The following is a 13,432-nucleotide window of genomic DNA, read 5'->3' as shown; positions in this document are numbered from 1 at the left end:
GGTGGGGAGCGGCATGTCCTCCTGAGGCAACAGCAGAGGCAGAGAGATGCAGAATCACACCTGGGAAGCTCACACATTGTCATGTATGCTCCGTCCTCTTTCAGAAAAATCCCACTGTCAGAAGGCTAGGAAAATTCCCTCTGCCCACTGGGGTGAAGGGCACTGCAAATTCATGCAGTAAAATAGCTTGAGGCAGCTGAGGGGAACTGAGCCAGTGCTGTGGTAGTTAAGATCCCTAGACACTGTTTCTTAAGCTAAGTTAATTAGTAACAGTAGCAGAATAGTGATTTTCCACAACAATGAAACAACCTACCAAAGGTTGAATGAGCCATGGACCTCAGAAGGCTGTTAGATCAGGGCATCCTTCCTGTCTGGAGAACCATAGCAAATCTACCTTTCTCACACAATTCATTCCTAGGCAGCAACATTTCACAGAGAAGTACTCATAAATCACTTTACCATCTTACAACCGCGCCTTTTACAGCAATTTTAAGGGAGCAACATTCTGCATATTCTCTATTTGTTCTTAAAAGGGGCTTTTCTGAAGCAGAACGCGTCTTAAACCCAAGTACTGGGCCTCCAGAGGTAGATTTCTACCTTCTGTCGACTCTAGAGGAGGGGGGAAATAATTGGATTGTGTTTCCTCATTCATGACCACTTAAATATTCATTTTCTGAGGTTACATTTTAGTGTGTTTCTATGTTTTATTCAGGACGCAGTGTTCCAGTAAACAACCCAAGCCTAAATCAATGGCTTATACGACCTTACGTATGCCATTAACACGCTCCTTTCCAGAAAGATCCATGAAAGGCTGTCAACAAGACTACAGAGAAAGCTCTTCTGCGTTTAGAATAAATGATAAAGCAGGTAAAAGAAATAAGAAAGGAGAAGGACTTTGAGAATCGCTAATTCCCTTCATGGCTGACAGGAATTGCTGCTGCTTCCATAATACTTAGGGCTGGTGACACAAGTACACACCATTTTCCTCACTAGTGATCCTTTCACCTCTGTGGCTTACATGTTCACGACACCCCAGAACCATGGTCTCTAATACCCACATCACCATGAGCAGTGGGATCCACAGAGCAGCCTTCCTGGACAGATGGCAGGAGATCAGATCGGCAACTCAGATGTGCTCACCAAAGCCACCACTGCAAACAACAGCTCACTGGATTCTTTTATCCATTTTCATTAACCGAAAACTGAGAGAGAAGCCTGCGATGGTAGCTCAGGGAAGCGGGGACAGAGAGAGCTGCTCGGTACAGACTAGAAATGGTGAGCATGGGCTGAGCCCGGGGTGCACTTGAGGTCAGTGGTGCTTTACGTAGAGTTCCAACTTAGAGGAAAATGCCATGGGCCATGGGCACTGGAGGCAGAGAGAGTTCAGAGGAAATAAAGAGCAAATGAACATCCCAACTCCAGACTCGGGCAATTGCATCTCTCTTGAGCTCATTTGTCTTTCAACCACATTCATCTCCCACTGCCATTTCCAGCTTCTCCCAAATCTTCTTCCCAACAACCGCTCACACACACACACACACACACACACACACACACACACACACACACACGTACACTACACAAACACTTCACACCATACACACACATACACACACATCACACCATACACACACATCACACCATACACACATACATCACACCATACGCACACAAACACACATACACATATCACACCATACACACACACAGTCACACTATGCATGCCTCACACCACACACACATACAAACACACACATGTACACTACACAAACATATCACACACACATCACACTATACAAACACATCACACACGCATCGCACTACACATCACACCATACACACACACAAACATATGTACACTACACAAACATATCACACCATACACACATCATACCACACATACATATCACACCACACACACACATCACATACATCACACCACACACACACACACACACACACACATACACACACACACACACACACAAACACACACACTCATACATACATGCATGCACCAGCACTGAGGCCAGTTACTGCTGTCCACACATGCATAAGTGCATGTGTGGCCATCCACTGGAGCATGGTTAACTACTTGACTCCTCTCTAAAGACGGCCTCTCCCTCCTCTGGCAGTCAGCAACTGCCAATAGCGGCTCAGCTAGAGTTGCAGGCTCTTGTGTCCCCCTTTGAGTTCATTTTAAAGGTGGTCCAATAATAACATCTCCATAAAGAGGGCCCAGAGTTACTCAGAATGTATGGAATTGTGTTCTGTTAGCTATTTTAAGAAGTGGGGATGTGGGAACTCGAGAAAGAGCTGAGCGGTTAAGGATGCTTGCTGCTCTCTCAGAGGGTAGGAGTTTGGTTTCCAGCATCCTTGTCAAGGGATTCACAACTACCTGTAACCCCAGTTCCAGGGGAATCTTGACACCTTCTTCTACCTCTGAGGAAACCCACACTCATGTGTACACTCACAGAGACATACAAACATATATACAATTAAAAGCAAGATAAAACTTTTAAAAAGAAAAGCAAAATACAGGATGAAAAAATAATTTTGAAGATTTGTTTTATATAATGAATATTTTTATTCTTTGATAACTTCATATGTATACACAATGTATTCTGATCATGTCTACTCTGTTCTCCCCATCTGGTTCCAGACTCCCCCGACGTGTCCTCCTCTCCCAACCTTATATCCTCTGTTTTTTAATACCCTACTGAACCCAACTTGTGCTGCCCAAGTGCTCGCTGGGTGTGGGACCATCCATTGAAACTTACGCCACACCCTCAAGGAAAAATGTCTCACCTCCCCCAGGAGCCATCAACTGCCGACAGCTCTCTTCCGGAGTTGCTAAGATATAACTAACATCCAATAGAACCCACATATTCAAGGCTACATTCTAGAGAGAGTTGCTATAAGTATAACCTAGTGAAATCATCAACAGAATTAAGTGCAGACCTGCCCTTTTCCTCCAAAAGATTACCCCTGCCCAACCATGCATCATCACTCCTAGGGCATCTCTGGACCACCACATCCAGTCTGCAGGCACAAGTGATCTGTGTTGTGTATGTGTGAATTCACTCCTCTCTTCCTATCAATGAATGCAGACATTAGCGTCACTCTTTGTCTGGATTCTTCCACTAGACCCCGGGAATCGTGCCATTTTCCGCCCGTGCCGGTAGGAACAGTCTCTGTTTCTGGGTAGTGAGAGGCCAGAGAGCCTGCTCTCCCTGATCGTTTGAAGAGTCTTTTCTAGGAAACTCAGGTGCTTTTCACACTGGCAACAATGGATGGGTGCTTAGCTGAAAGCCAGTGAGGATCCTGTGCAGATCTCTGGAGGTCTCTCGCTGCACATGTCTTTCCTCTCTGGTACTTTGCCCTTGGACTCTAATGCTTGCCTATATGGTCTTCCACCTCCAGCACCTAAACTCAGAGAGCCTGACAAGCTCTATTCTGGGTTCCCCTTCCTGAACCACAGCCTTGAAACCCTCCTGACAGTGAGGCAGGCCACCATGACTTCACCTTCTTTGTTCTTTGTTCATCACATGTGCGCACACACACACACATAAACATATATGTATAATGTCACAAATATATATATATATAAAACATGTCTTTCATATCTCATATTCAGAATCTCAAGAACCACTGCTTCATAAATTTCTTTGTCCTGACTTTCATATTAGGCAGAAAGACACGTGTAACCACCGCACTCCAGATAGCCAGAAGCAAAGATTCAAAGCCCATTAAATAATTTAATATCAGCAAAAGAGAGAGTTTGAGTATGAGGCTATTTTAATATTTTACATTTTGTGAGGTCTGCTTACTCTTCAGTTATGGCAGATGATAAAATAGGGCTTTAATAGGGGCTTTCATTCACTATACGATTGCCCAGCTACGAATACCAGGCGATACTGGGCTCTGAATGGAGAGTCTATAGATATAATGCGTGTTTTCAAGGAATAACAAGAAGACATCAATAAACAACGTTTTTATAGAGTCAACATTATAGATGCTACCAGACTGTTGAACTTTGAATGTCTTCGTCTGAGCAGCACCTAGCAAGCCTAGGGCCCCCTCGGACATGGACACACACTGCTTCTACTGAGTCTGTCTCAGCTTCACCCATCCCTCATGTATACTTACTGAGTTCCTGTATCTGTAAATGTTCAAGAGTCCATTGAAAAGCTCTAGAAAAGAATATTCTGAAATAGAACAGAAAGCACAAATGCCCTCAGGTACAAACGAGCCAGACTTAACTCAGGGTTGGCTATAGCCTGATATTAGCAGGGGCTAAGCCGCCTAGTTTGCTTATGTCTGCTCATTCACGTGCTTACTCAGGCTCTAACACACCCAGCGCTCCTCTGCATATGTAACTACAAGGAGAACTTACAGCAAAAACACTCACAGGCACAATTTAATGAGAGGACCCAAGATATGCATAACAATCAATAACCATAATGATGGAGATAATGGGGTTGAAGGGTCTAAAGGGTGTATTAATTCTGAGAGGCCACGCCTACGGCCACGCCTTACTGGACCACCGCACCATGCTACAGGGAAAGGCAGAGGACGGCGTTAAGGGATAAAGCACTTGAAGGATGACATGGTCAGGTACGCTGAAGAGAAAAGCTATTTTAGGCAGAGCAAGGCCATGCTCATCAGAGACCTTCTCTAGAGTCTCATGTCCGAATTCTTAAGCGGCAAATACCTGAAAGCACAAAAGAGTTCTCATTGTTGGCATTTCTGTTTAAAAGAGGGAGGAGGCAGAGTGACATACGCCTTTAATTCCAGGATTCAGGAAGCAGAGACAAGTTCTGTAAGTTCAAGGCCAGCCTGGTCTACATAACGTAGCAAGTTCCAGGACAGCCGAGGATTACATGGTAAAACCCTGTCCAGAAAAACAAAAACAAACAAAGAAAAACCACATCGCACCTTAAGAGAAGTGGTTTCCTCAGGTCTCCCTTCAACAAGGGAGAAGGCTAGAACACACTTTTACTTGAAATGTAAACAAGGGTGGAGCCACCAGAACCACCACAGACAGAAACTCACAGCCACCAAACCCGGTCGGAGCATCCTGCACTGTTGCTCGGAGATGAGAAAATGCTGTACTCGCAGAGAGCACGCCCAGAGGCTCCCTAAATTGCACTAATGAGATATAGGACTTCAGGGTTGGGGATTTAGCTCAGCGGTAGAGTGCTTGCCTAGCAAGCGCAAGGACCTGGGTTCAGTCCCCAGCTCCAAAAAAAAAAAAAAAAAAAAAAGAGAGAGAGAGGACTTCAGAATTCTATGTGCTTCAGAAGGCTCTTCAAGCGACCTCCTGCTATCCTGGGCTAATTACTAGAACTTTCCTGACTTCCTTTTTTCAGTCATTTAGGGTGGGCACACAAGGGTGGGAGGGTGGACCTGGGAGAAATGAGAAGTGGATGTGATCTGGGAGCAGTGTATGAAATTCCCAAATAAGTAATAGAACTATGTTGGGGGGGGGAATAATAATAATATTATTTTAGGTTTAGGTCACAGTGAGGTTTAAATACCATATGGTAAATGCTTATCAATTGTAGCTAATTTAAAGATTATTAATCATGGTATGAAAATTTTTTAAGATAAGGAGATACAGTTTATAACCTATAGTTGGGAGACACATGGAATAGCACCAAGTCCCTGGCTTTTATTTAAGCACCTCAAACCAGCCTCCTCTAGTCTTCCTTTTGTTCCTTAGAGTTGTTACAAGGTTTCCTTTCAATCTCAGGCTGAAAAGCATCCTTTCCAAAGAGCTGTTGGCTGTGATGGATGTTAGAAGCTACCCACCTTACAGGCTCTGTCTGCCTCCTCCATTCGCCTAGGAAAACTCATTTTCAGGTCTATAAATCCAGCTGCTCAGAACCCATCAGTACTTGACTAGAATCTTCTACAGGCCACACGTTAAGGCTGCCCCATGCAGAAGCCTTGAGAGCAACCATACTTCAGGTCCTGACACAAGTTGCCCAAGAGACCAAAGATAAATACCGGCTTCCCACTGTTTTGCTGTATTTGTTTCCTGTTGCCTGACTACCTTCGTCCAGACCCATAACAGCCTCTGTGCCCAAGGGTAAGCGTATCCATGCATTTTAAAGAACGGAGCCCTGGGAATTATAGCTCAGAAAAGTACTCAAAGCAATAGAGATGTAAATCCCTCCCTCATGTCCTCATAGACTCCATGAAACAAGCTACCAGATTCCCTTTTCCTGGCCCAAATGCATGCATGCAAAAGGTTGCCATTCTGATCCAGGGGATGGGGGTAGGGGCACTAATCTGAGACCTTCTTAACAACTGTCTCCCCACCTTAATGCAGTGCTCCAAGCACAGTATGTTCCCTCTCAGGAGCACCTGTACTCCCTTCTCAAGCTATTTCCACAGCCCAACACTATGCAGAGGCATCTCACAGCAGGCCCCACCCTGAGCATACCTTAGAGACCGGAACTGGCCTGTGTATGCTCTGACACGGGCCATGAAAGGGGCAATATCAATTTCCTGAGAAGGAAATTGAATCTAGGTGAAAAAGTGATTTGGACAGAAAATAAAATTTAGAATTGGCTGGCAAAGCAAAATCTGAAGAGGAAAAGAAATCGAAAAAGAAAATCTGAAAGGGAAAACATGTAGCTTTAATTTAGGTTTCAGTGTCCGAGAGAAGAAACCATAATCCCAAAGAAATAGGTGTTCATCTAATTAGAAGGAGGCGCTGGAGGGAAACGCAGGGCAGGGAAGATACAGAGAGGAAAAGCTTCGTGATTGACTTCACCAGCAGAGGTGTGGGGAGCAGAATCTGGAATGGGATTTGGAAGGGGGGTGCAGGGGCAGATTAAAGCCCCTTCCAGGCATTCTCTGCAGAGAGGAAGAGCTTAACTCTTAATAGGCAGGATTTAAGGTCCATGTAAGAGAGTATCCTGCTATAAGGATTTTGAGAAAAATGTGGAAACTCCATTTCTGAAAATATTAAGAAGCAATAAAGATAAGTACCAGGCTTCAATGGCAGCTTAAGTCAAACCGGGAGACCGGGCCGCAAGGATCATCCACCCAAAGCGGCTTCTCTTCTGTTCTGTTTCTCTCCAGTCCAATTCCCTCTTCAGCACCGTGTAATTTAAAGACTCCCTTAGAAGCCTTTGGTATCTACTGGGTTTATCTGCCCCGAATCTTCTTAAGTCTCGTCCACCTTCCTGACCAGTATCCGATGTTCTCCTTCACGATGGTTTCTATAACTCTTCAAGGGCACGATCCTGACATTTCTCTCTGGATCTCTGTCCAGCCCTGAGTCCCGCACATAGGTAGGGCTTAATAAACAATACCAAACAATGTCCACTTATAGGAAGAAAAGCAAAAGTGAAGTGAAGATTGTGGTAACTTTAGCAGTGTCAAACTCTAGTTTGTTTTCTGCCTTTATGCAAGTGACTGTGTGTGTGTGTGTGTGTGTATGTGTGTGTGTGTGTGTGTGTAACACACACACACACACACATACGAAAGGGGGGGAGGAAGGGAGGGAGGAAGGGAGAGAGAGAGAGACAGAGAGAGACAGAGAGACAGAGAGACAGAGAGAGACAGAGACAGAGACAGAGAGAGACAGAGAGACAGAGGGAGAGACAGAGACAGAGAGAGACAGAGAGACAGAGACAGAGAGACAGAGGGAGACAGAGAGAGAGACAGAGACAGAGAGAGAGAGAGACAGAGAGAAGAGACAGAGAGACAGAGAGACAGAGACAGAGAGACAGAAAGACAGAGACAGAGAGACAGAGAGACAGAGACAGAGAGAGACAGAGACAGAGAGAGACAGAGACAGAGAGAGACAGAGAGAGAGACAGGAGGCGAGTTTTAAGCCAGTGAAATAGTTCTATGAGCCAAGGCACTTGCTGTCCAAGCCAAATGACTGCAATTTGGTCCCTAGAACCCATGTAAGGTTAGAAGGAGAGAATTGACTCCATGAAGCTGTCCTCTGACCTCCACACGTGCATGTGTGCCTCACACACTGCACACATGTTCTCACGCATGCGTGCACACAGAAGAAGAAGGCAGTAGAAATATTTGTTGCGGGTTTACTTTTGCTGCTCTGGCAGGGTGAGCATCTTCAAAGGTTCTGCAAGTTCAGTTTCATCCACAAGCGGCAGGGCCAGCCTGCTTACATCGAAGCGTTAGCAAGGAACTAGGCAAAGCGTCTCGCACAGGTTACCTTTGTGGTTTTGATTTCTTCAGAGCGATTTACCAACCAAGACAAAGTGCCATGAAGACAATGTCCTTCTTGAACCATCCAGAGAATCACAGTATTATTATTCCAGAGGAGCCAGTCACATCCACACCAACCTCATCTGTCCCCGGTGGCCAGAGAATCGTACAGTATTCCAAAGTATTATGGCTTTTACATTAATGTGTCCCCCACAGACTCAAATGTTTGAACACTTGGTCCCTGGCAAGTGGCACTGTTTTGAAAGGTTTTAGGAACTTCAGGAAACGGGACTCCTAAATGAGGAGGAAGTGGGTCGCTAGTCGGCAGGCATCGACAGTGATAGCCAATCCCTACTTCCAGCCAATGTCTGTTTGCTTCCCGATCAGCCAGCCAGGATGCTAGCAAGCAGAGCCATGTTCCAGTTGCCACCGTGTGCCATCCCCATTCTGATGAAGACTAGACCCTACAGCATACAGCCAAAAGAAATCTTTCCTCTCTAGCTGCTTCTTGTGTGGCGTTTGATTGCAGTACATCATGGTTGGGGTTTCTACTGCTGTGGAGAAACTCTATAGAGAAACTCTATAGACCATTGGGGAAACTCTATAGAGAAACTCTATAGAGAAACTCTATAGACCATTGGGGAAACTCTATAGAGAAACTCTATAGAGAAACTCTATAGACCATTGGGGAAACTCTTATAGAGAAACTCTATAGAGAAACTCTATAGACCATTGGGGAAACTCTTATAGGGAAACTCTATAGAGAAACTCTATAGACCATTGGGGAAACTCTTATAGAGAAACTCTATAGACCATTGGGGAAACTCTTATAGAGAAACTCTATAGACCATTGGGGAAACTCTTATAGAGAAACTCTTATAGAGAAACTCTTATAGAGAAACTCTATAGACCATTGGGGAAACTCTTATAGAGAAACTCTTATAGAGAAACTCTATAGACCATTGGGGAAACTCTTATAGAGAAACTCTTATAGAGAAACTCTTATAGAGAAACTCTTATAGAGAAACTCTATAGACCATTGGGGAAACTCTTTTTTTTTTTTTTTAAAGACTTATTCATTTATTATATATAAGTACACTGTAGCTGTCTTCAGATACACCAGAAGAGGGCATCAGATCTCTTTACAGATGGTTGTGAGCCACCATGTGGTTGCTGGGAATTGAACTCATGACCTCTGGAAGAGCAGTCGGGTGCTGTTAACCGCTGAGCCATCTCTCCAGCCCGGGGAAACTCTTATAGAGAAACTCTTATAGAGAAACTCTTATAGAGAAACTCTATAGACCATTGGGGAAACTCTTATAGAGAAACTCTATAGAGAAACTCTATAGACCATTGGGGAAACTCTTATAGAGAAACTCTTATAGAGAAGCTCTATAGACCATTGGGGAAACTCTTATAGAGAAACTCTATAGACCATTGGGGAAACTCTTATAGAGAAACTCTTATAGAGAAACTCTATAGACCATTGGGGAAACTCTTATAGAGAAACTCTTATAGAGAAACTCTATAGACCATTGGGGAAACTCTTATAGAGAAACTCTTATAGAGAAACTCTTATAGAGAAACTCTATAGACCATTGGGGAAACTCTTATAGAGAAACTCTTATAGAGAAACTCTATAGACCATTGGGGAAACTCTTATAGAGAAACTCTTATAGAGAAACTCTTATAGAGAAACTCTATAGACCATTGGGGAAACTCTTATAGAGAAAACGTTTCATTGGAGCTGGCTTACGAGTTCAGAGGCTTAGTCCGTTATCTTCCTGGCAGAAAGCATGGCGGTGTGCAGGCAGACATGGTACTGGAGAAGGAGATGAGAGTTTGGAATTTGGATGGGCAGGCAGCAGGAAAAAAGAACAAGCTTCTGAACCTCAAACACGCCCCCAGTGACACACTTCCTCCAAGGCCACAGGTCCTAATATTGCCATTCCCTAAGGGCCTAAGGGGGGCCATTTTCATTCACTCCACCCCACAGCAGTCAGAAGAACTAAAACGCTATGGTGCCTGGACCGAGTCACTTAAGCAGATGACCCCCTAAGCCCCACTGGTGGGAAAACAGTGCATTCTTCTATAAGAGACACAAGTGACGGGGCCTCATTGGGAAGCAAGTAGGAACCACTGCAAGGTACAGTAGTAATATTTTAATTCATAAGCTAGTATTTTGGAAAATGTAGTCATGTGCCATGTCCTCCTGCAACAGCACCTCCCACGAATGCCAAAGAAACTCAGCCTCGGGTTGGGGATTTAGCTCAGTGGTAGAGCGCTTGCCTAGGAAGCGCAAGGCCCTGGGTTCAATCCCCAGCTCCGGAAAAAAAGAACCAAAAAAAAAAAAAAGAAAAAAGAAACTCAGCCTGCTGTTTAAGAGATCTCAGCCATACAGCTTTGCCCAAAGAGACGAAGGGGACCAGAAGGCCAAGGGAGATTAGATTATGTCAGAGGCAGGTTCTCAGGTAAAACTCAGCCACAAGGACATTGGGATCTTGCTCTGCTGTAAGTGTCTTCAGACTGAGCTTCATTGAGTGTTAGAATCTTTTACTGGGCCCCAGAGAGACTAAATTCAGACATATAAGCATACATTCATACGCACTTGTTTTGCTTTGTTTCATTTTTCAAGGCAAGATTTCTGTTTCTCTGTATAGATTTGGCTGTCTTGGAACTTGCAACGCAGAGCAAACTGCCCTCAAACTCAGAGTTCCGCCGGCCCCTACCTCCCGAGTGCTGGGATTAAAGACATGAGCTTCTAGTGCCTGGCTCAGAATTTCATATTTTAAGGACACTGAACTTTGCTTTGTATGTAAGCAAGGCACAGGTCCACTCAGGTTGGGCTAGTCCGCTGTGTTATCAGGTATTTTCCTTTGGTTCCCTGGCGCAATTTCACTGTGCTTTCTGTCCATGCTTAGCAGCCCCTGATTTAGTCATGTTTCGCGTATGTGTTTTTGCTGTCTCTTTATATATAGATCAACCCAAAAGGGCATCTCGGGACAATTGGCACAAGCTTGTTTAAAACCTTATTAGGATACTCTGCGTATAGACTCCCTGCCGTAAATCTTTCTCTCCCAATTTGGAATCACTCACCCTTTCCCTCCAGATGAAGGTGTGGGCTTTCCTCCAACTTGTCTGGAATGAAAAGATACTTGATGACTGTTAGAATCGTCTCCCTCCGCTCTATACCCTAGAGCATGGATTCTCAACCTTGCTAATGCTGTAAACCCTTCAGTACAGTTCCTCGTGTTATCCTGACCCCCAACCATAAAGTTTTTCTGTGGCTACTTCATAGCTAATTTTGCTACTGTTATGGATCATAATGTAAATATGTGATAGGCAGGATATATCTGAAATGTCCCCCAAAGGGGCTGAGAACCAATGTGCTAGGGCCTCGGGGACGCTGAAAGATGTCAAGTGAGAAGAATGTATTCCTGAGGTCGCTTGACACTCTGAAGTCACAGTATCTCCAGTGTCCCTGTGGTACTACCTTGGTTGATAAGTTCTTTTTTTTTTCCACAGAAATATAGAGCATAAGGAGGTTAAACTAGAGTACTGGAGACCTGGGTTCAAGTCTTAATTCTGCCACTTGGCACTGGCAACACTGATTCGCAGCTGTGATTCTGCCAAAACTGCTCTTGTGTCTTGAACTTTATGATGCTCAGACGAGATGCCACAATGAAACAAAAGAGGTGATCAAGAAGCAGCATGGAGAGTAGGCAGCATGGAGCCCCCAGCCAGACACTTGGAATGAGGTCCCAGCTCTGTTACCAAGCGTCCATGAACTGAGGCCAGCCAGCTTGCTTACCCTTGACAGTAAAAGCTATGCTCACACCTGTGTCAGAGGTCACAGGAGAAGAACTGAGCTACTCCCTGAGTGCAGAGAAACCTGTTTAGACCAAGATCAGTGCTCAGTCATTGTCCTGTTCCCTCAGAGCTCTGTCTCCTCCATCCCGAGCCAATTCTTGCCAATTCTTCTTACACAGACAATTCCTTCCTCCCGCTCCCTCTCCGCCCCCTCAAGCTCTCACTGTAGCACTCTTGGGCCTCTGGGCAGCGAGCAGCACTGCTGGGCTCTCTGACCTCATTTTCTGGAATGTTGACATTGACTCAAGCATCCCCTTACGTCAATTAATTACATAATCAAGATCAAATGTGCAGTGGTCCTCAGGTGCCCGTAAAATGATTTTAAAGCCTTAGAGTACACATTCAGACATTTTCCAAGTCAAGCCACTGGGCCTTCCTTATTCAGATCCTCTGGTGCGCTAACCCCTCCCTCTACTTACTTGAAGAGTTTCTGCTTTCATCTTGTCATCTCATGCCTCCGTGTAGCTGCTCCTTCTTCCTCCCTTTGGGGCCAACTGAGGCAAGACAGTGTAGAACAGGGGTCAAAAGTTCCCTCTTCAGTGTCTGGACAAGCCTCCATTCACTTCCTGGTATCAGACTGCTGAGGCATATGACCTCGGGTAATTTTTATAATCCACACGCTTAGCTAGACACCTTTTGTTGTTTTGTTTGTTCGGTTGGTTTGCTTTGCTTTGGGGTTTTTGAGACAGTTTCTCTGTGTAGCCCTGGCTGTCCTGGAACTCACGCTGTAGACCAGGGTGGCCTCGAACTGGCAGAGATCTGCCTGCCTCTGCCTTGGAAGTGATGGGATTAAAGGTGTGAGCCATTACCGCCCCCTCCCACTGCCCCATCCCCAGGATTTTTTCTCTTAATATAGTAAGAGAAAAAAGATGCATTTTGCATTACATTTTACATCCATTTACAATAAAATGAGGGAGGGGGTTTAACTGCTTTTTAATTAGTGTTTTACTATGAAATGTGAACCAGAATTCGAAGTATTAAATTTTTCTTGGATTTTTCATATCAGTCCTTTTCTGCTCCGCATGAAATTACATCAGATTCACAAGGACCTGCTTCAGAGACTGACAGCCTTGTGCCCAGTGCCAAAGCTAATTCTTTTATTATGTCCTTACTCTGCACAAAGATAATCTAATTTCAGGCCCTCTAAGAACAGCGACCCAGCCTTCAGATTAGCCAAAGCAGGACAAAGGCAATTCCCAGACAGGGGCTGAATGCTCTGACCTGGTAAAGTTAGGGAAGCCAATTGGAGGGATCTAGGGAATGAAGCCAGGGAAAGAAACTGACCTCAGTCAGAAAGTGTTAGTCAATCAGGAATGAGGAGGGTGTTTACTCCCTCTCAACCATGGAAATGTCAAACAGGAAAGAG

This window comes from Rattus norvegicus, chromosome 2 (genome assembly GCF_036323735.1).
Source record: "Rattus norvegicus strain BN/NHsdMcwi chromosome 2, GRCr8, whole genome shotgun sequence".
Lineage (NCBI taxonomy): Eukaryota > Metazoa > Chordata > Mammalia > Rodentia > Muridae > Rattus > Rattus norvegicus.
This window is presented reverse-complemented; position numbering follows the sequence as displayed.